Source organism: Papio anubis, chromosome 8 (assembly GCF_008728515.1).
Source record: "Papio anubis isolate 15944 chromosome 8, Panubis1.0, whole genome shotgun sequence".
In the NCBI taxonomy this organism is placed as follows: Eukaryota; Metazoa; Chordata; class Mammalia; order Primates; family Cercopithecidae; genus Papio; species Papio anubis.
The window spans coordinates 111,099,420-111,120,901 of NC_044983.1; positions in this window are offsets into that span (position 1 = coordinate 111,099,420).

The window sequence follows — 21,482 nt, forward strand, 5'->3', positions numbered from 1 at the left end:
TCCACTCTCTAAGCCTTTTTTTCAAAATACAAGATGTCATCATTAACTATAGTCACCATGCTGTGCAATAGTTCTCTTGAACTTCTTTGTTCTATCTAACTGTAATTTTAAAAAGACAAAAGATAATAAATGCGGGCAAAGATGTGGATAAAAGGGAACCCTTGCACACTGTTGGTGGGAAAATAAATTAGTATGGCCATTATGGAAAAGAGATGGAGGTTTCTCCAAAAATTAAAAATAGAATTACCATATGATCTAGCAATTCCACTATTGGGTATATATGCAAAGGAAATGAAATCAGTATGTTGAAGAGACATCTGCACTCTCAATGTTTATTGCAGCACTATTCACAAAGTCAAGTTATGGAATCAACCTAAATATCAATGAATGAATGGATAAAGAAAATGTGGTATAGATACATAGTGAAATACTATTCAGCCATAAAAAAGAAGGAAATCCTATTATGTGAAATAACATGAATGAGCTCAGAGGATATTATGCTAAGTGAAACAAAATATCAGGCACAGAAAGACACATACCACATTATCTCAGTCACATGGAATCTATAAAAGTGGATCTCCTAAAAATACAGAGTATAGTGGTGGTTACCAGAGGCTGGGGCAGTTGGAAGGTGAGGTGAGAAGATGTCGGCCAGAGGATACAAAATGACAACTGCACTTTTAAAAACATCCCTGGTAATCTGTTTCACCAAGGATAGTGTGGAGTCAAATGTGTGTTTAAACAGAGTTAGAAACATGTTTATCTTAAGAACCTGTGAGGTCAGTTGCAAATACCCAAATTATTGGAGGTCAAAGAGCTACTGGCTTTGGGTTTTCAGAACTCTTTCATGTACAAAACTTCCTTCTATTTCAAAAGAGCCCTGCCAGGCAGGTGTAAAAGGCATTTGCAATGGAGAACAACATTCTTCTATTTCATAAGTAAGGTAACTCACTTTCAGAGATGGATCCCCAGCTCCAACTCCAACCAAAAAGCTAATACTTCTATCTTGATTTAAGCCTGCTTCCCTCCTGCTATATTAATTTGAATAAAACTATTGGGTAGCCATTTATAAAAGAGATGAGTCATAGGGTAGAAAAAAGTGTGGCTCTCCCATGTTTCTTGCAGCTCTATTCACAATAGCAAAGGTATTAAATAAACCTAAATGTCCATCAACAGATGAATGAATAAAGAAAATGTGATATATATACATATATATATATACACATACACACACAGTGGAATACTATTTAGCCATAAAAAAGAATGGAATCTTGTCATTTGTGGCAACATGAATGAGTCTGGAGGACATTCTGTTAAGTGAAATAAGTCAGGCACAGAAAAAAACATAGTGCATGTCCTCACTCAGACGCAGGAGGGAAAAATATAAACTCATAAAATTAGAGTAGAATGGGTGTTATTAGTGTCTGGGAATGGTCAAGATGGGGAAGAGAGGATAAGAAGAGGTTGGTTAATGGATACAAAATTAAAGCTAGATGGGATAAATAAGTTCTAGAATTTTGCAGCATTGTAGGGTGAATATAATTAACAATAATTTAGCATATTTTTCAAAAAACTAGAAGAGAGAATTTTAAACATTTATAACACAAAGACATAATAAATGTTTGAGAGGCTAGATATGCTAACTACTCTGATTTGATCCTTATATACTGTACGTATGTATCAGAAATTCATACTGTATCCCAGAAATACGTTATATGTCAACTAAAAATAAATGATTCTGAAGATCATATGAGGCAGAAAAATATTTAAAATAATAAATGAAAGCAGTCTCAATAAAATGGTAATAATAACCAAGGTTTATTGAGCACTTACTATACATTTTGAAGTTTCCATGGACTTTATGCTGGCCCTTAGTTTTGGTGTATGATCATCAAGGTTCTTAAATAGCATGAGAAGTTATGATAAACACTTGACAAATAAAAGAAATATGTGAACATATTACTGAATTTGAACATATTTGAAAGGATTAAAAAATATTATTTAACACAACATATAACTTATATTTTTCTCTAAATATTAATGAAGGTTGTTTTGATAGCTACTTACTGCTTTTATTGAGTGATCAATTCACCAGCTATCAAAATTTAGAAATTATTACTATAATCATTTAAAACTTTTGGTCACATGTATTTTATAGATACGAATTTGACCCAGATGTTTGTCATTTTGATCCCAATTATTGATCCAAAAAAAAATTCAATTAAGCCAGAGAACCACCTCAAAGTTGGCTTCCTATTAATTTTTGTGTTGAATTTCTTCCCAGTTTTTACCCATCCAAATTACATGAAATCTGAGCAGCTAGAATAGGACACAAATGAGAAAAATAGAAATGACATAAAAGTAAAGAAAGGTTGAGAAGAATAACCACTAATGCTATAAAAGGTAAGTTTGGAGGGAGAATAACATGATGGGTAAATGCTGGTAGCTAGAGAGCCAAATATACATTCTCCTTCTTCCTGGGCACAGAGCTTGCCCATGTTTCCCAGCCTTCCTTGCAGCCAGATGTGGCCACATGACTGAAATCACGCCAGTGAAATTTGGGCAGAAGTTACAAGTGCCACCATGTTCTTTCTCCATCCTGAGGACTATAATGGAGAAGATCACGCCAATCTTTGAAGAAAGGCATGAGTTGAAAGTGGCAGAGTCGGCCTTAGCCTAGTTTTCTCAATGGTTCTGCATGGAGCAGTCATTTCCAACGTAAAACCTCTGTTTCGGCCTGTTTCATAAGAAAAATAAACTTCTGCTTTATAATGTTATGTGTATACTCTGGTAGGCATAGTTTATGTTTTTAATTCAGGGAAAATCAACATAAAATGCATGGGATACAGATAGAGTATTAGAAAGCAGAATATGGATGCACACTTCATAATAAAATACAGAATGCAGAAAAATATTACATGAATTTAAATGTTTTAGTCATATTTGAAGAAAAACCTAATACATTTGAATTAAAATATATGGTGCGGGGCCTGGCGTGGTGGTGGGTGCCTGTTATCCCAGCTACTCGGGAGGCTGAGGCAGGAGAATTGCTTGAACCTGGGAGGCAGAGGTTGCAGTGAGCTGAGATGGCGCCATCGCACTCCAGCCTGGGCAACAAGAACGAAACTCTGTCTCACAACGACAACAACAACAAAATATATATATGTGTGTGTGTGTGTGTGTGTGTGTGTGTGTTTGTATAATGGTTATATATATATATATGGTACAATAATGACACATGTTCTAGATCTATTCTCTGGACTGCTGTATTTCATAGACATGGTCAAATAAATGTACTAGTGTCTTGGAAACTGCCAGTGATTGTCAAAAAGGCCATAACAGCATTTTGGAAGGAAAATGTAGGAGCATCACATTTTGCTAAATCTAAGAATTAGTTAATCTTCAATTTAACAAACATCTCCATCTAGTCTATTGAGAAAGAATCTGTTCTTGTCCCTCCCTCCAGGGTAATAAACTGCCTTTTTTTTCAAGCGAGGGAATTCTAAATTGTATCCAGTGGCCTCATATTCCTTCAATTTTTCAATAGCTACTTTAAAAAAGGTCTTGTTTAGGGTTTGCTGTTGTAGGCTGATATTATTTAAATACAGATATTTAATAAATACTTTTAGACACTTTTGGAAATAATCCTCTTAGCTTTATATTTAGTTTTAGATATTTTTATATTTCATTGTGACTAATTCTTTGGTTTTACAGACATGGCTTCTCTACTTATTGCATATAAATGATGTGCTGAATTGACACTTAGAAAATTCAGTCCTAATAATGTATACGAACACATAACCCATCTTTAAGAAGAGGGTCACTAATATTAGCCAGATTTTTGAGGCATGTTTCACATCACTTCACTCAACACGTGTTTAAAAGGTGATGAAGTTAAGAAATAAGGTTTCTTTGATAATAGATCAAAACAAGTAAAGTGTTAAAATAAAAAGTATAAAATGTGGGATTTCTTTTGGGAATTATTACAATGTCAGTTAGAGAAAACATGTTTGGACATTTCTAAAGATAAAGTGAAAAACATCTCTTAATTCACTGGAGGAAAGAGAAATCCCAACATAGTGATACAGGTACCAAAACACAAGAATCAGCTACTTAGCGACTGAAGCCATGGAAGCAGTTGATTGGGAATATACACAATCGACATTAAGTCCTGCCACTCAGATAGCAAATCATCTGCCTTTAAGAACAGAACAGATTCCCACTGGATGTGTCCCCACTTCTAAAAAATTATGAAAGCTCACCATTTCTTCCCTCTGTAAACATACACAAGACAAAGCACTGGAAAAACATGTATGTGGAGAAAAAGAATCAAATTTCATAAAACACATAGACACATCTGCATAAGCTTCATAACGAATTGCTATTTCATTCTGCAATTTTCAAGGGTTCACAAACTAAGATACTGAAGAAATGTGGCGGTGCTGACTTCTACAAAGGGTATCAAATCGAAATCAGATTGTAAACTCAAAATGAAAATTAGATTGTAAAAGTCAGTTTGACGACAAGAAATAAAGAATTTTAAATGACGACACAGGTGGAAAAAAAAGTATGGGGAGGAAAATATCAGTGTGATGCATGTTAAAATATACGAAAGGCTCGACATGATTGATCTTTGTTTCTATCTGTTTCAGTAACTGATATTGATGAAGCACAATCAAATTCCCAAAAAAATTGGATATAAGAGGAATTGTATTTATATGCCCAGTTTAGCTGTAGCTGTACTGAAATCAGTGAAACATTGATAATGAGATTAAAAGGATCTTAGACAGAAGATCTAAACTGTTCTTAATTAAGAATAAATAAAATGAAGCCCAAAAAACTGCCTCGTCTAAGGTGACCACAACCAGTTCTGGCAGAACTGACTGAAAATTCACCCTTAGTCCAGTTCTCTTTCTTCTATATCTCATCTTCACTCCTTGAGGCCACCTCTAATAGTAGATCAAGGAATTTTAAAATATTTGCTCATGATCTTGTTTTTTAATAATATAATAATAATAATGGCCACTATGAGTTTTTGAGCATCTACCATATAATCTGATAAAGATATAACAACTCCAATTTATTATGTCATTTTGTTCGAATCTCATTTTGCAGATGGGAAAACTATAGCTCAGAAAATTAAATAGCTTGTGCAATGGCATATAGCAGAGCTGGAATTGAGACAGAGCTGTATCTGAATCCAAAGTCTATATTCTTTATACTATGCATCAGTGCCTCTTTTAATATTTGTGTGTGTGTGTGTGTTTTTTTTTTTGAGGTATGTCAAGAAATCCAAAGCAGAACTGATCATCGAAAGCTTGGCTAATCCCTCTAGAATCTGCTGTGTAGCCATCCAAACATCATCAAAAATTGATTGTTCTAATCAAGATTATTTGCACTCGTGCTTCTAAAATGGCCATCCCGACAAGAAACTTTAGCAGCTTCATATACAAAGAATAAATAAATTAAGTTTTTAAAATCATGATAAAACAGTAGTCACTGAGAGAAAGACTGGTGAAAATTTTATGATCTGGTAAAAATCTCTGCAGGCTGGTGATTATACTATCCTAGCTGACATAGATTATGTCAGCCTTGCAGATGGTGTTTAAAAAAATAACCCTATGTGTATATGAGATCAAAACACCAAGATTGAATTTAACCCAGATGCTTGGCACTATGTAGACACAACCTATGTCATATCTTCCATTTACTGTTGGGAGGCAGCAGAAGAAGGGTGTGACTACCCACAGTTGTTAACGGAATAATATTTCCAAGAAAGCTTGCATTAATGTTTTAGGTTTTTTTTTCCTCCCTCCTCTGTTTAAATTCCTAAAATGCATCAGACCTCATGAGTTTTAGGCAGACATACTCCGTTAGGAGTTGAAGGAAGATTTGCACATTTCCTCTGACATGTGGACAAGCAGACGCTCAATTGCAGGGCTTCGACTGCTGACTGGCTTTCTTTGTCTTCATTCACACATACATCCTGGCCAAATTCCCACTGAAAATGCCACTGCAGAGCCTGAAAAGTTTTTGGAATGCCTCTCATGGCTTTCAATCTCCTCGACAGAAAGAGAAAACTTAGACAGTCTCGCTTCAAAAAGAAGAAAAAAAAAAAAAAAGAAAGAAAGAAAGATTGAAGACAGTGTTCGTCGTCAGCACAAGCATCATGAAAGCACTTAGAGATAATGGGTTAAGTGTAACTGAATCAGAAACATACCGATTTGGCAGTAATCTCATTCATAAAATGTTGGAGTGCTTGTAGGTGATGCCAAGTTAAACAGGATGATGGACTCAACACAATACATGTTTGCAACACGAATGGGTCCTTGGTTCAAGGCCACCCACCTCCAGGTGGCAGGAAGCGGGGGCAGCTGCCCCATCTCTGGAGGGTCGGAGAGATTTCCTGCTCACACAGAGACATATCCTAGGCCATGAAAGAGAGATAGAGTCCTTGTTCTTGGTGTTACATGATCCGTGATGGAAGCAACATTTACCCTTAGATTGGGGCATGACTTGTAATTAATTTGTGATTCTTGGGGCAAAGCAAGGAATAGATGTGTAGTAGAAATGTTTTACACTTTCCTTAATGACTGTGGCCTTAAATAGCTGAATATTGGGAGAAATATTAACGAGGCAAGTAGACATTTCAAAGCCATTTGACATATATGACACCTTCATCCAGCATCCAGATGTTTTCTTTTGTCTCTTTCCAAGCCACTTTCTGCCTACTACTTTGTATAGTGTGCTGTTTATGCCAAGATCAGACATCATCAGATGTGATGTGAGGACTCGCTGACTCAACGTGTCTTTATACTGATGGCATCCATGACTTAGAACACTAGGGCAGACCCAGCGGCACGGGCAGTAGATAATTGTCTCGTAGAGAGAGGATTAGTTGAATGTCTTCTGGTATTTAAGTTACAAAAGATTACATTTGTAGAAAAGAACATTTTATAATGTGATTTTGATTGTAACTATAAAAGAATAAGAAATATAATATTGAATACCAATTAGTTAATTATAATTGAGTCAATAATACTAATAGTTACCATTATGTCTCAGGCATTCTCCTAAGTACTTCACACTTATTAACTTGTTTAGTCTTCACAAACCCCCATACTCATTTAGAGATGAGAAAATTAAGACACAGAGAGATTAGGCTACCTGTCCAAGTTCACTCCAGAAGGAAAGTAGCAAAGGCATACTCCAAGTCCAGGCAGTCTGGCCCAAGAGTGTGCAATATTTTCTGTTAATAACTTAGTATTCAGCACTGAGCTAGATACAGGTGAAAAACTAGGATGTACGCGTATGAAGCAATAGGAAAGATTTTTTTTTTTAAACAAAATGAGCAGGAATTGTATTGAAATTTAGTCAACCTTTGAAAGAATGACAAAGTGCCACTCTTTAAAATGTGTGTCACTACCCCCTCAGCGTTACCTCCATAGCTGATTTATGAATCACACAAGAAAATCAACACCCATTATTTAGATTCTTACTTTATTTTTCACTAGAAACTATAATGTCCTTCTAATCACTAAATGATTCATAAATCGAGTATCCAAATGACTCCTGGCCATTTCCAAAACCCAGAACTATCTTCAAAATTCAAAGATTTGTCATTCAGCATAAAGAATATTCTAAGGTTTCTGTTGAGGTGTAGGTTCTTTGGACAGGCCCCCAGATATTTTTGAGTTGTGGAGGCTGCCTTGCCATGCATGTGCCCTGGAGCATGGTGGCTGTTTGTCAACTGAGGGCTCTCACTGAGATCCCTAAGTTCAGGTTTCTTGAGGCAAATTATATCTATAACTTTATGGTCAAATATCATTTATAGGTACCCCGGGGCTTTAATTTCTTATTGGGGAGGTAATCTTAGACATGAAAAAGCAATCAGGGAACAATGCATGGAAGGTGAAAGTCAAGGGCCAACATGTATAGTATAACATAATTAAAAAGTTATATGGGAAATCATAATGGTGGAAGAGAATGCTGAAAGTAACCAATAAGTCACGAAGGCTTCACGGAAGGGGTGACTCTTGCCTGAGCCATAAGTGGAAAGGAGCATTTGGTCATCATCTTAATCACTGTGTTAAGAACTATTAACATGGTGAATGGATGATACCTATTTGATGACTGACTCTTAATTCCTGGCCCTCCCATGTTTGCTGAAACATTAAGTGACATGAACATTTGTTAACCTCTATCCATAATCAGTCCAAAAACTGTGTTATGTTTCTCTTCACTGAAATAGAAAAAGCAGGAGGACAAATAACATTCTTAGAAAATGATTTAGAAAAGTTTTGTGTACCGGCTATTTAGAATGTGAGCCCTACCAAGGAAAGACAGCACCTAAAAGTGTTCTTTACAACCCATGTTATGCTGGAAAATGTTTGCTAGAGTTGCTACTCTAGAACATGCTATGGGATCACAAAGATGACTCTTGATAATACTGGAAATAGTTAAATATGCAAGGATGATAATGACTATTTCCTTCCAGAGACAGACCTTAATTGGCTAAGTCCTACAAGAGTTCAAATTCATTATAGTGGCTTCCGGCTCATTCTATTATTTCCCCATCCATATCCATTCCTTTCCCCTTTGTCCCTTCCATTAAACCTGTATTCCATCCACCAACTCCCCTCTCTTTTATCCTTCCGATTCCGTTCCTTTGTCTAAAATATTGTCTTAAGTGCCATTCCATTTCTTCCATTATTTCCTGTCCATTCCACCTCACAATCCATCTTCTCCTTCCTTCCCTTTGCCCTTCCCTTCCCTTCCTTCCTTCCTTCCTTCCCTTCCTTCCCTTCCCTTCCCTCCCTTCCCTTCCCTTCTCCCTTCCTTCCTTCCCTCCCTCCCTTCCTTCCTTCTTTCCTTCCTTCTTTCCTTCCTTCCTTCCCTCCTTCCTTCCTTCCTTCCTTCCTTCCTTCCTTCTTCCTTCCTTCCTTCCTTCCTTCCTTCTTTCCTTCCTTCCTTCCTTCCTTCCATTCCTTCCTTCCTTCCTTCCTTCCTTCCTTCCTTCCTTCCCTCCTTCCTTCCTTCCTTCCTTCCTTCTTCCTTCCTTCCTTCTTTCCTTCCTTCCTATTCCTTCCTTCCTTCTTTCCTTCCATTCATTCCATTCCTTCCATTCCTTCCTTCCTTCCTTCCTTCCTTCCTTCCTTCCTTCCTTCCTTCCTCCTTCCTTCCTTCTTCCTTCCTTCCTTTCCTTCCTTCCTTCCTTCCTCCATTCCATTCTATTCCTTCATTCATTCCTTCCTTCATTCATTCATTCATTCATTCATTCATTGTCATCAAACATCTTCCTCCCCTCCTATTAGGACACCTCCAAGCCATAATGGTAAAAGATCATTAATTAGGAATGAGATGTAACTAATCCACTGTAGCAAAAACAAGATTCATCTTAATACAGTGCTACTGGTTGGGCTGTGTTGAAAGCATTTGCCGGATTTGTAAATAACCTATCAATATGATGAGTTGCCATGAGGTGACCATAAAAAAGGTGAATGAAAGAATTGTTTAAAGAGATACTGTGTCAGGATGGCATTTGTTTTTTCCTGTTGGCACACAAGAGCACATGCACCAGCTCAAACTAAAATGTCAGGTATAATACATTCTAAAATCAGGAAAATTTTGATGAGCTAGACTATGGCTATGATTGTGACTAAAAAACTATTCACTAAGTTTCTGCTGTGTATAGGGTTAGTAATGAGGGGATATAAAGACTGCAGAGATGCCTTTCAAGTTGCTTGTAACACAGATGGATGAATAATGTATGAAGTCATCCTTAATATGAGGCTAGTTAATATACAACAGTGGAAATGCTAACTAGGCTGATCATAGAATTAGGGTGTGCTTGGTGACATTTGTGATGGGAGATAGATCTAACCATAGATTTAAAAAAATACTGTTAGCTTTTTGCTAGAAATATATCATTCTTCCTTCTAATTCCGTTGGAGGTGCCAACAGACTCCCTGGCACTGTCACAGGAGATTATCCAGTGTGTCAGTTTTGTATTCTGAATGGGTCCCCAGGAAGGACCCACCTCTTCTTCATATCCTACTGCAGCCACTTTTGTGGGATGGTACAGGTGATGTCAGCTAAAGATAGTCCTGCCAGAATTGAGAGACCTTGGCAATAGTCATTCATCAAAGATCATCCCTGAAGGGACACAATAAAGATGTAGGGAGAAAGAAGCAATTCATGTCAACAAGGGTTTTTTGAGCCCTGATTTTGTTTTGGGGGACCAGGCCAATATTATTAATCACAAAAGTGTGCCTTTTTAGCCTCAGAGGGAGGTAAAATCTTCCTGCAGGTTTGGGGATAGATGCTTGGATATGCTAGGTGGGTTCTTTCATTTCGTCCTTTTTCACCTCCCTTCAGCTCAGGTATCACAAAAGTTTCCAAAGGTTGATCATTTCCTCTGTCTAGTTTATCCTGGGCAGCTTTACTATACTGTGACATAGAATTCAAGAGTGTGGAATTGATTGAGCGGTGCAATCCACTTCACACCCATACCTGTTAGTGTGGTTATCTCCTGCTTTCCCCCGTGGGACTGCCTGAAATCATTTCAAACCGTTGCCACTTCTTTGTCAATCCTGGCTGTGCTCTGAAGCCAGGGCTAGGCACCAGTGTAGCATCCAAGGGTATCATATGAGAAACATTTATCCTACATCAGCTTTGAGTTGGGTGTATTCACTGGTGGCTGACTCAGATTCCCTTTCCTAGAGACAGGATCACAGTTTAACATGGAAAACCTGTATGTCTAGGAGCAGGGCTACATAAACATAGTCATCTGGCATGGGAACAGTCACTAAGACCAGGACGGGGACATTCAGAAAGGCCAAAGTGCGGAGATCCAGATATAACACCACTATTTTCCTGCCTCTTACTCCTGTAGCAGTTGTTTAAGGAAATTGGATTAGTTAGCACAATAAAAACAATCCAAGCTTAAAATGTGACAGAGCAACGGAGAATATCAGAGTGACCATTTTGGAAATTCTAATATTGCCACTGAAATAAAAAAAATGTCTGGGAGTGTGTCGGTTCTATGAGATGCACAGTAGATATTGGAAGTTATCAGTAAAAAATTAGGGTGATAGATGAGTGAAGAGATAATCCTAACCTAGTGACTTCTAGCTAAAAACTTCACCAGTACCCAACTTAGATCAGAATCACACAGAACCTGCATGCTATTCGTGATTCACTACACATTTCATATGTGTCTATAGGATTAACAGACGGTAAACAGAAACCACACATTACATGTAATGTATACAGATAGTACACTTGTTCACAGTTTCATTTTGTGGTTTACTTTCTTCCCAATTGTTCTTTTGGTGATGTAGAACTGTAAGTCAAAAACATCCTTTTAGAATATATTCAACCAACATTTGGCATTTCTCTCTTAGAGAAAGCCCTGAGTGAGTTGGCCAGACAAGCATACCACTGACACTATAACTCTGCTTGTTTATGGTAGATATTTAATACATGCCAGTTTATTAAAATAAATAATCTGGAACATACATGCTATAGGTATCCCGAGGAGATGCAAATGCCATCGATGTTGAGAGGGGAGTCATTCATTCTAATCTGGATGAATCTTTCTGAAGGTAATGACAGCATTTGACCTGAGCCATGCAGGATAGGTAGCATTTGAACATGCAAACGTGAAAAAAAAAAATTATTCCAGGTGGTTGTACTGCTCATATAGTGGAATATGCATGCAGAGTTGGAGTTGTGAGTAAAGAAGTTCAGGGAATTAATTTAGCAGTGAATGAGAGAATTAATGGGGAATGAAGTGGAAAAGGTATAAACCTAAAAAATGCTAAAGTGTCTGGATTTTAATGTATAGGCAATGAGGAGTCAATGAAGATGTCAAGCAAATAAGGAACATAATCTAGGTCATGACTGAGAAAAATCTATATGAAAGTATGAGGTGAATTAAGGAAGGGAAATAAGGTAATTTCTCCTGGTTTCTGGAAATCAGGGTCCAATTTTCATGCATACGCAGGATCAAAACATCACACTTCCTTTGCCATATTTTCATGTATGCCAGCAGAAAATGAATAGACGTGATCAATACATGTGTGTGCATGTGCAGGCTCAAAATATATTATTATTACTATTCAGCTAGATGCTGTTGTCACACACACATACACACATACATCTACTGGCAAAAATTAAATGCAAACTAATAATTATTTAACACACTCTTTATTTTACTTAAGAGTGTCTGCTATGTACCAAGTACTATTCTGGAAGCAGGAGAAAAAAGATTAAATTCAAAATCTATCTGGAGAAAGACGAGCAAATGAAGAAAGCAATTGTAGTGGTGTGGACAAAGTACAGTGAAAACATAGAAGGTGAGCAACAAATACTCCTTTGGGGGCAATAAAGCAGGCACTTTTTAGTAATTAGATATTCTATATCTTAATTTCCATTCTGAAACTGACAAGGAGATATAATCCTGAAGAGCCCTGTCAGTGAATATGCCCCGCAGGTAGAAAATTAGCTGAAGGAAATTAGCAAGGCATAGAAGATACGTGTTTTCTCCTAGTTTTATTCATGTTTGGCTATTATTACAGGTACATGTGTTTCCATTATTCTAATTATTTTCTGCATTTCAATGCTTTGGTGTCTTCCTAACATTAATTAACGGTGGAAGCCAGGCGCGGTGGCTCACGCCTGTAATTCCAGCACTTTGGGAGGTTGAGGCAGGTGGATGACCTGAGGTGAGGAGTCCGAGATCAGCCCAGTCAACATGGTGAAACCCTGTCTCTACTAAAAACACAAAAAAATTAGCTGGGTATGGTGGTGGGTGCCTATAATCCCGGCTACTTGGGAGGCTGAGGCACAAGAATCTCTTGAGCCCAGGAGGCAGAGGTTGCAGTGAGCCAAGATTGTGCCATTGTACTCCAGCCTGGGCAACAAGAGTGGAACTCCATCTCAATAATAATAATACTAATAATAATAAACAGTGGAGAGCAAGGAAAATATGGAACAGAAATGACTGAAAGGTGAGTGAAGCATCTATGACCTAAACAGACCTTTTGCAGGAGGAATCGCTGAAGTGAACTTGTGTGATTCTAAAGTTATTGACAGAAATAGAGATATGTGTATGTGAAGTAGCAAAACTTTTCAATAAATTATACCTCTTACTCTAGAAAGCAAAATAATGCCTAATGCTCATTTTCCTACTTTCTTTCAATTTTGTTTCACTCTTGGAACATAAACCTTGTATGAAGATCCTTCGAGTTAGAGGGACTAGGATTCATGGAAAGTGAGCGTAAGAGTGACCTATAAGACTATTTCCTAGGTACATCGTAATTACAGAAAATCTGCTCTCCCAAGAACGCTTCTCCAGGGGTTTGTATTTTGAGAAGCTGTGCCTAGTGTTACCAAAACAGCAAAGGCAGGTGCAATCTGTATTAGAAGCAAAAACGTTGTTGTAATTCAGGGCTATTTTCTAATTAGTTAATGAAGGAATCCAGCAAACTCATTCAGCTGCTAGTTACTGAGTGAATAAAAAACTCTCAGTTCACTGTCATGCATGAGAACCTCAAAAATAGAAAATATACCCGTCACGATGACATGTACTCACATAATTCTGGATTAGCACCAACGTCATGTTCGCTTTTTTATCTTTTCTTTTCTATTTGCTGGCACATGGAGATTTTCTCAACAAAACGGTTTTGTTATGCTTGCTTTTATCTCAAAGCATCCCAGGTCATGTCTACATCATATGAATAAGATTTGTGAACTGGTTATATTGTAGTACTCTTTATATTGCCAAAGTGCACATCTCTGCAAATCGTGGCAGAGAATCTGCATTGAATTAGTGCCACAAAATAAAGCACTAATGTATGATGCAGGAGAGATACTGTCAGTATATATCCGCACTTGTCTAATATTTTTACAAAACATGTTGGAAATGCCCTTTGATAAATAGGGTCCAAAATGAAATTGCCATTCTTAGGATTTTATTTATAAACCTTTATTCCTTCCTCTGGAAGATATCGAGCATTTTCAAGCATCTCCTTTTGGGTTTTGGCTGATTTGTAGCAATCGGTAACATGCAAATGGTCTGTATTGTTATAAAAATTATTTATGAGAGCCAGTGCGGTGCCTCATGCCTGTAATCCCAGCACTTTGGGAGGCTAAGGTGGGTGGATCATGAGGTCAGGAGTTCAAGACCAGCCTCACCAACATGGTGAAACCCTGTCTCCACTAAAAATACAAAAATTAGCTGAGTGTGGTGGTGGGTGCCTGTAATCCCAGCTACTGAGGAGACTGAGGCAGGAGAATTGCTTGAACCCAGGAGGTGGAGGCTGCAGTGACCCGAGATCCGCCACTGCATTCCAGCCTGGGTAACAGAGCGAGATTCCATCTCAAAAAAAAAAAAAAAAAAAAAATTCTGTATAAGAAGTTATTACCCTTTTACTTTTGCAATTTGTATTGCAAATACAGATATTAGACAAACTTAACCAATGAGCATAAACATTCTAACTCAGCTTGCTATACACTACTTACTTTTGAAGACATAATCTATCCTATATGTTAAAGTTAAAGTGCTTAAAATATTATGAATGTGAATACTTCTGACACCTTCAGTAAGCATTTAGTCTAGGGCTTGAAAAGCACTGTTCTAAGTAGAAATTCTTGTATTAATGGCATTAGGGTGAGCAGCAACTTTTTTTTTTTTCCTATTTTCTACTTTTTGTTTTGTAATGTTAGCACTCATTACAGTTGATCCTCAAGCAAGAAAAAATTTCTCAGGTTGGAAGACATCACAGAGAGAGAGGAAAAAAAACCTGTATAGAGTTAATTTTATTTTATAATTCTCTATTACGATTGCACAGCATACAGACTAGATGTAAAAATCTAACAGGAACTGCTGATTTTTTTACAAGACAAATATTAGGCAGTGATTTATCTTCATGGACACATCTTTAAAAGAAACTACCATGGATAATAATAGCCTCTGGAATGCAATGGCTCCATCAGAGCTGTATAACACAATGGAAGGAGAAAAGGAAGAAAAGAGAGGAGGAGGAAAAAGAAAAGAAGAGAAGAAAAAGGGAAGAGAAAAGGAAAGGAAAGAATGGGAAAGGAAAATAAAGGAAGAGAAGGGAAAAGAAAGGAAAGAAAGCAAAGGGAAAGGAAGAGAAGGGAAGGGAAGAGAAGAGAAGGGAAGAGGAGGGGAGGCAGAAAAAGAAAAAAAAAGGGGGGGAAGGGAAGAAAGGGAAAGAAACATGGGGGAGTAGGAAGGATCCTGGTTCTACTCCATGAAGTGAAACAAATCATTACTGCTGCAGGAGATTCAAGACCCTCTCCCCATTCCCTCTCATTCTACAGTGGTGCTGGGTCCATGATATGGGAACATATGGCTTACTTAGAAACTATGTTTCTATCTTTCTTAAGAAATTTTAAATCTCTGCCAGCCGAGTAGATTAAGAATGTTGGCACCAGCGTCTACAGAGAAATCCAACCAGGATTCCCACTTGATAAGCTTGGCTCGGCATATTCTATGCAACAAGAGAATGCCATGTTGCAGGACTGCAGGAGATAAAGCCAGTACAGTTCATTTGATAGTCTTGATATCCAATAGATAATCAGCAAATTGTTCTAGAAAAAGCAGTATATATCTAGTCAGTATCCTCAGGAATAACATTTGAGAAGCATCTGGATTCATGTTCACTGCTGAGCTTCCCTAATTTATACCTGGCAACTTGGTTTTTTGAAAATTACGAGGCACAAGTTCCAACCAGGCAGACCTTGGTCAGTTTACTCTAGTTTGGATCTGTCCTAATTATCTGCTATGACCCTAGATGGGCAGTGACTATGAAGGCTTGGCTTGAGCTCCTTCTGTGGTAAAACTCCTCTAAGAAGGGCTCTATGGAACCTGAGTTCTGTGGAAAATTTATGGATTTCTTGTAAACAGAAGTTATGTCTTCAAATTATGTTGGAAGTGCATCAATTAATCAATAGCAAGCAAGGTTCTTTACAATGGCACCCTCAGAAACTTTACTATGCATACTACTATTTTCTTAGAGGGGGATAGAGAATGTAGTGTTTTTAAACTGATCTTTTTTTTTTTTTTTCCTCACGGAGTAGCAGGATTTCTGAGGAATATTAACTGAAGAGCACTGTTTCAGGTGGTTCCACATTCACATGTCCCCTCCTGTACCACCTACCTGTGAAAAATCTTTGAGAAATTCCACAAGCCTCGTGAATATTCTACAACAGTGCTGTCTAATAGAACATTCTGATGGAAGTTTTCTGGGTTTCCAATAGAGTAGCCATAGCCACACGTAGCCATTGAACACTTGGGTGTGGTTTGTGTCTGAGGAACTGAATTTTAAATTGTACTTACTTTCAATTAATTTAAATTTAAATATCCACATGCAGTAAGTGGCTACTGTATGGGCAACGCAGTCTAGAATATGACACGTCAGTGGGGTGCCGGTAACGCACACACCCTGAGCCTTACAGTGATCTGGGGGGCGGGGTGGGGGGGGGGCGCTGGGAGGTGGGCTTCTGAGTTGACATGGGCATGAGAATTCTAACTTTCAAACATAACAGTTATTTTCCAATCTAATGTTGCCTGAGTAGCCTGGTAATTCCGTTCCCTCCCTCCCTTCCCTTCCTCCCTTCCCTTCTTCCTTCCTCTCTTCCCTTCCTCCCTTCCCTTCTTCCTTCCTCTCTTCCCTTCCTCCCTTCCCTTCTTCCCTTCCCTTTTTCCCTTCCTTCCTCCTTCCTTCCTCCTTCCTTCTTCCTTCATACTTCCTTCCCTTCCCATTCCATTCCATTCCATTCCTTCCTTCCATTCCATTCCATTCCATTCCTTCCATTCCATTCCATTCCATTCCATTCCATTCCATTCCATTCCATTCCATTCTCCATTCCATTCCATTCCATCCCTTCCATTCCATTCCATTCCATTCCATTTGTCCATTCCATTCCATTCCATTCCATTCTCCATTCCATTCCATTCCATTCCATTATTCCATTCCATTCCTTCCATTATTCCTTCCATCCATTCCATTCAGATCCATTCCATCCATTCTATTCCATTCCATTCATCATTTCATTCCCCCATTCCATTCCATTCCATTCCTTCCATTCCTTCCATTCCTTCCTTCCATTATTCCATTCCATTCCTTCCATTCCATTCCTTCCATTTCCATTCCATTCCATTATTCCATTCCATTCCATTCCATTCCATTCCATTCCATTCCATTCCTTCCATTCCTTCCATTCCTTCCATTCCATTCCGTTCTTCCTTCCTTCCATTCCATTCCATTCCTTCCATTCTTCCTTCATTCCATTCCATTCCATTCCATTATTCCTTCATTTCTATTCATTATTTCCGTTCCCATCCATTCCATTCCATTCCTTCCATTCCATTCCATTCCATTCCATCCATTCCTTCCTTCCATTCCATTATTCCATTCCATTCCATTCCATTCCATTCCTTCCATTCCATCCATTCCATTCCATTCCTTCCTTCCTTCCATTCCATTCCATTCCATTCCATTCCATTCCATTCCATTCCATTCCATTCCTTCCATTCCATTCCTTCCTTCCCTCCTTCCTTCCTTCCTTCATTCCCTTCCCTCCCCTCCCTTTCTGTTCCCTTCCCTTTCTATCATCTTTCACTATCACACACTCTCTCTCTCTTTCTTTTTTAATAGCAAGTTCCAATATGGGCATTAGTTCCTAACTACTTCTTTTTCTCTCTTCCCAGATACTCTGAACCACAAAAGGGAATGACAGTGACATTGAAACCTTTCCATACAAATCTTGAGCCAGGGACAGTTGGCATCTACCTTGTCTTCTACTACAAAGGACTTCACCAGAGACAAATGTGTCTCTGTGGCTGGGCTCAGCTGCATTCTCCACATACCTTGCCCATTCATCAAATACTACTGTTTCAACATTGACTGTGGTACTCTTCTGTCCCTGAGCCTCAATACCACTTGGCACACCAATTTTTCCTGTTAGAGCCTCGGATCACACTGCTTCTGCCGGTTGGCACCAGATGAAGCTGTTACATGCAATCAAATGAAAGGAAAACTTGAACACTTTGGAGAATATTCCCAGTAAAGAGGACAACACTTCGGTTCCATTTATAAGGGGAAAAAATGGGGAGTAGGGGCCGTATTACACTGTGGCTCCAAGACCTGTAAAAGCGGAAGGTGTGAGGAAGAAGACTTTCAAGGAGAATATTTTCCCTCCTCAGCTCAGGCTGTGGTCAAACAGCTTAGAAACTTCACAACTGTTCTTTCTCTTGTTGGCTGATCTGGTTCCAGGACATTGCAAAAGATTTATTTACAATCACCCAAAGAGCCAGAATAGCTTCACCTTCATCTAGGAAATAATAGCTGTTTTGTACTATTTCGTTCAACAACAGTGATTCATTATGTAGCACTAGGCCTTCCCTGATACTTGTAACTGTCAGGCAGATTTCCTATGGCTTGTTCTCACACAATAGACCTATTTTGTCAAATTAAACTTAGAGGTGTATAATTATCCACATGTGTAGATATGAGTGTACTGACTTATATATAAGAATGCAATGTATTTATTAGTACATGTTTCTACAATGATATCATTCCAAAATGCTTCTTGTAGCCACTGTAGGAGTGTGCCTCTGAGGATCCATCCCATTGGTCATCTCCATGTGACTAACAGAGCTTGAGTGGAGTGGTGGCTTCTGTTGAAACGTACAAAATTATTATTCTTCAGATCAGAGAGGTGAGTTGCATTGCTCTATTGCTTGGGAAAAGAGAGACGTGGGTTTTCCATATATCTGATATCCAGGTCAACAAAAGGAGTTATTTTGAATCTTATCCTTATTTGTGAAGGTGTTAACAATATAGACAGAGGATTATAATATTCAATTATGAGAATTTGTCTCATGCTTTCTCTCCTCTGTATGTCTGTTTTTCAGCCTCTGGACCCAAATATGCCTTCTTTGAAATGTAGAAAGGGAAATACCTAGTCTCCTGCTCATGTTCAGGGCTTTATAGTTTAATCTTAACTAATTATAGAAGTAAGTCTTGAATTTGGTATTTTAGTCATTTTATTTTAGAATATAATTCATTTAACCTACAAGCCATAAAGTAGACCACATCTTAACTACACAATCTTCTTTCAAAGTAAAATATTAAAAGTAATATGATATAAAATAACAATATAAGGTATGGGTTTCCTAAGCATCATTTATCAAGACATGTACTTCAAAATTCAATCCAAAAAAATGATTTTTTTTGAAGTGAAACAAGCAATCTGTTTTCAAGCAAAAGCCTAGCAGAAAATTCGAAATTACTTTAAAGCACTTGCTTTACACCAATTTGACTCAAAGTTAATAAAGTACTCAGGAGTAACAACCAAACATCTAGTGACTTATGGATTCCCATTGGTGTTTAAAACCTCTTAAAATCATTCAGCACATGGGGAATTTAGCCTGTAAAGAACTTTGTGGCCTGAATAACATTACCTTACAAGTTGAGCATAGTGATTTGTCTAAAATAATTATCTAAATGAGAGAAGGTATAAATTAAAAGTCAGAGCCACTATATATAAAACAAATGAATGCAAACCAGGTAGTTTCTTTAATGAAATTGAAACTCAATATTAGCCTAGACTTAGGTTTTCTAAAAATCAGCATTAATTACAAAAATGATCCCATCAATTTTACTTCTGCTTGAATTTAATCTAATAGCTAAGGGGCTATTGATAAGAAAGACATATATAATTTTCAAATATTTGCATATTTTTCACATATGTGTTCATTCATCCATTTGTTCAAGCCAATAGACTAGGGCAAGTGTAGCTACAAAGAAGCACATATTAAAGAAAAAGAAAAAAGTTAAGATTTGGCTTGATTGCAAACTCTGTGAGTCAATAGTGCAATGCAGTCAGAAGAATTAATGCAATCTTAGGTTGTGTCGACGATGGTACCCTGAAGAAAGTGCATCCAATTTCCTGCACACATCAGATCTGCTCTGGGATATTTAATTCATTTCTGGGCAGCATGTTTTCAGAAGGATGCTGACAAATGAATCTATACTCAAAGAGAATAACCAGAATGTTGACAGATATGGAAATCATGACATAAGAAAAGTAGGGATTTATAACACAGAGAAATAACGACACAAGATTGGGCATATGTGTTTATCTGAATGTGTAAAGATCTTTACATACTTGAAATATTTGCATATATAAAACATGGTACTTACAGAAGGTAGAACTAGTATCAAAGATGATAACAGGAAGTCAAATTTCCTGTGATCCTAAGAACTTTCCAACAGCCCATGAAATAAGGTGCAATGAATTACAATTTTTCTGGAGAAATTCTGGGGGAAACTGTACATGAATTTCCTCCAAATTCCAATTATGACATGTTGTAAAAGAAAATAAGCCTTAGATGGGACAAGTAAATGGTTTGACTGCCTCGAGAGACTTCTGGTTTTACATCCTTTGAAATATCTACTGAGCATCTACTGTACACTTCATACCTTTAAAAAAAAGAAAGTATTCAGCCAATTGGTTCATAAAAGAATGAAGAAATATGTTTGTAAATTGTCCTGTGACTGACATTGTCAACCCATGGTATGCAGAGATCTCTGAAAGTTCAGTGACAAAAATCAAAGATGTGTGGTCACTGTTAAACAGAGAGAAATTATGCAGAGAAAAATGCATTTCATTTATTCCAAAATTTTTTGTGCAGAGAAAGAAATAAGTGAGAGAAAAAAGAAGAAAGAGACTCTGGGAAGTTTTGTATCAGTCATTTTCAATTAAGATAAGTGCTAGGGGATTTACAGATAGTTTTAAAAATGTGCATCAGTTTGCAAGAAGCATGTTAGGATCTGCTGATTGTGGTTCCACAATAGCTTTGAATGTTCTGGGTCAAAAGCAGCCCAGTGAAGGGAGTTGCCATTATTTCAGCAGACTTTGAGGCCCTGGGCTCTGTATTGTTTCTTCCTTTAGTCGTCATGGATGCCTGCTACAGCAGGAATCTCATAAACAGCTTCCTGTCTGAATCAGGTCTTAGCCAAGTTCAAGGTTGCTATGTTTCTGAAACCATGAGTCTGCACCTGTTTTCTTGACTGGACACCTTGCTTTCATTCACTGCAAGTTCCCTTCACTTTTTACTTTGGAGCCCTTTCTCATTTCTGACTGAGTGCTTGATTTTTTGTTCTCTGTTCTCTTTCAGCTGGGATTTTGCATGTTCTCTAGTTTGTGGCAGTTTAACTTTTAACTTCTACTTTCTCAGCTTCTTTCTAACCATGATCAGTGTTGACCTTGGTTCTACCATCTTTTGTTGCACCCTTGTTTCCCTAATCCACTGAAGAGCCTGGTTGCAGTTGCAGCTCTTCCTAGAAATGATCAGACGTTATAGGTATTAATTTAAAAGTTTTAATGTTTTAAATTAAAGGTTGAGAACAGCTTCTCAACCCAAAATGCACTGCCATCCCCTG